We start from the raw sequence: 3,049 nt of genomic DNA on the forward strand, positions 1-3,049 counted from the left end.
CATTAAGATCTTAACCTTCCTTCAACATTGGTTACATAAACAGGCTTAACATTCACTACATCAACAGTTAGGCATCCCTCACCTTCTTCACAGAAATAACCTACTCGCAGCAGACTGGTATTTCATTTTTTATTTCGTAATTCATTCTTTGCTTTAAGCAATGACCCGCAGTGGGTTGTATTCTTCTCATCTTATAAGCAGGATGACTATATTAGAATAAGTGGTCTGCAACGCCCATGCTTTGCGGCGACTCATAAAGAACGACTCCCCGTTTCGATTAATATGCAGGTCATGCCTTGCCCTACTAGGTAAATGATTTTCAAAGCAACGTACTACTTGACAATGAATCATCAACACTTAGCTCACGTCAATTACTAGTTTGGTACCCAGTCCCTGCTTAACTCAAACAAATTAAATGACTTCTAGAGGCTTTATATTGTCTCTTTCTCCAGCAATGTAGCTTGATGACTTCTAATGCAAATTAAGTGTCTGCAAAGAATAGTAGTTGTTCCATAAAGGTAGGTTTTGACCTACTTTAGGCACAACTGGCCGGCCCTTTACAAGTCACAACACGAAAGAAATAACGTTACTATATCATTAGGATGCTTTGCCTTTTAGCATACTTAGAGCCCGTTTGATTGTGTTTTCATTTTTATTTTCAGTTTCCAACAATTGAAAATGTGTAGAAATGCTTTATTGGTTTTTGTGTGAAAACTGAGAATATGTTTGGATTAGTTGTTTCCAAATATAGATATATAGGTGTGAGAATGTTAAATATAGGTATATGTATTTTTGATGTGACAGAAAGACAACTATGACAAGCCCATGTGACTTATATAAATTTAAAATTGAGAATTAAAATAGGAATGCATTCTCACTAAAAATGATTTGACTAAACAAATTCCTACCTACCCAAACAGTGAAAAGTAGAAAAAATCTCATTGAAAACACAACCAAACAAGCTCTTATATATTTGGCAAACTCAACAAGGATAATACTTATGTCTTGGCATACTTATTAAATGGAACTCACTAACAGATGCAGGAAATTACATGATCATCTAGAGCATGTGTGTGTTCGCCTTGATTCATCAGTAGGGCCCCATCTCACCTTTCGGGAGGATTTTTTATCCTACCCTAAAAGAGCGCTATCTCGTTATCACTATGCATTATGTTTGCCAATCTGAATAGAGGACTGACATTAGTTGGCCTTCTTATTATTATCTAACTTGTTCTATTAAATAAACTACTCACAGATGCAGAATTATCATTACTCAGCAAGTCCTAACCTGCATTGCTAACAAGTATCCACTTATTTTACCTATCTGAAAAGAGGACCTTTTGAAGGGTCCCTAGCTCATCCTTCCTTTAGCAGGATAATCTCATGCTCCTCTCTATGACTTGTAAGGAATAATGCTATTGCAGGATTTAACTTGCTCTAGTCCAGCAGGCTTTAACTGGCCCTAGCACGATAAAAATAATCTGGCTCTACCAATAAGATGATTTACTTTCTAGCTTTTTTATTTTTGGCTAAACCAGTTATACTGATACTTTTTCACATAGAGAGAATTTATTCCCCTCTTAGTAACAAGGGAGTAACTGATATGCAACATGAATACATTAGCCTTGCTCTACCAATAGGGTGCAATTTTTATCTCCTAAACAAAGTTATTATTGCGGGTTTGACCATGGCCTTAATAAGACCAGCATCGCCCGATTCTCTTCTTTTATTATTTACTCAAGTGCAGGAAGGTGTGGATAAAAAAAGGCAAATATGCCTTAAGTAGGAGGACAGCCGAGAGTTCACGTTAATGCAAGACTCGACGCCCCCTCTTCTACCCGTCTTCTCTTCTCCAAATCACTGAGCAGATCTTTCGAGCACCGCTAGGTTTGTCTATCTCTCTATTGCAATCACCACTTACCTTTTGTGCAGATATGCATGATCCCCCCAGATCTGCATGCACGTCCAAATTGTCTTTATCCAACAGAACTATCCTTCGGCAACACAACAAGGTGAAATAACAAAATAGTGCAGCATGACTTCCTTTGCTAAAGAAGCACAGACGAATATTTTTTCTTTTGCAGGGCTATTTCTTCCTATTCCAACAGTCCAACATAAAGTCTTGCACTCCTGGAGTCGGGGGGGGGGGGGGGGGGCCCGCCCCCTCAAATATTCTTTCTTTCAAAGCCCAAAGTTAATGAAGCTGGCCCAAGGCATACACACCAGCCGAACTGGTACCCAACCGATTGGCTCTGGAGTTGGTAAGTAAGACTCACAAAGCTCTTTCTCTCAACTTTACTGAACTGGTAGACCCAACAATCAAGCACATTTCAGCCTGACATGTCATCGTACAGTTAAACGTACACGTCATACAGCTCGCTCGCCAACATATTGGGATACATCACTCTAAACTATCTCCAACAAACTCCTAGTCATCTAGTGGCAACCCTACTAATAACCAACAAGTAATCGAATCTTGGAAGACTCATACAAACTGGCAAGACTCAGTGAAAAGACCATAACTCTTTCAAGATAAGTCCAACTTCTGATATTTATTTTTTGTTATTCAGCTAACTCATGTAGATATCCATTAGCACCGAATTCACTCAAAACTCTCTAATTTTACTCTACGAAAGCCTATAAATAGAGGTTCCATGAATTCATTCGATAACATCTATCAAATACTCACCTTCCCTCCACCACAACCTCTCAAGATCTGCAGGCATGGCTCCTTCCTCCACCGGTTATTGATAATTTTATGAAAACTTAAGGGTATAATTGATAATAAAAATGAATGTTTGAGCATAAAAAAAGGTAATGGTAAAAAGAAGCTTTGATGGAGCTGATCAGGATTAGAGTCTCACCCTTTTTGGGAGGATTAGAATCAGCCAATGATATAGCATTTGTACCGGGCCATCCTAATTAATTACGGGCTAGTAAAACAAAAAAAGTAAATGGACTATCAGGCTTGATTAATTGGGATATCCACTATAATCATAGCTAGTAAACATTGCCGTAGTATATAACAAAAAGCCGGAGACAGAGTAAG

The sequence above is a fragment of the Sesamum indicum genome, linkage group LG4 (genome assembly GCF_000512975.1).
Source record: "Sesamum indicum cultivar Zhongzhi No. 13 linkage group LG4, S_indicum_v1.0, whole genome shotgun sequence".
Classification (NCBI taxonomy): domain Eukaryota; kingdom Viridiplantae; phylum Streptophyta; class Magnoliopsida; order Lamiales; family Pedaliaceae; genus Sesamum; species Sesamum indicum.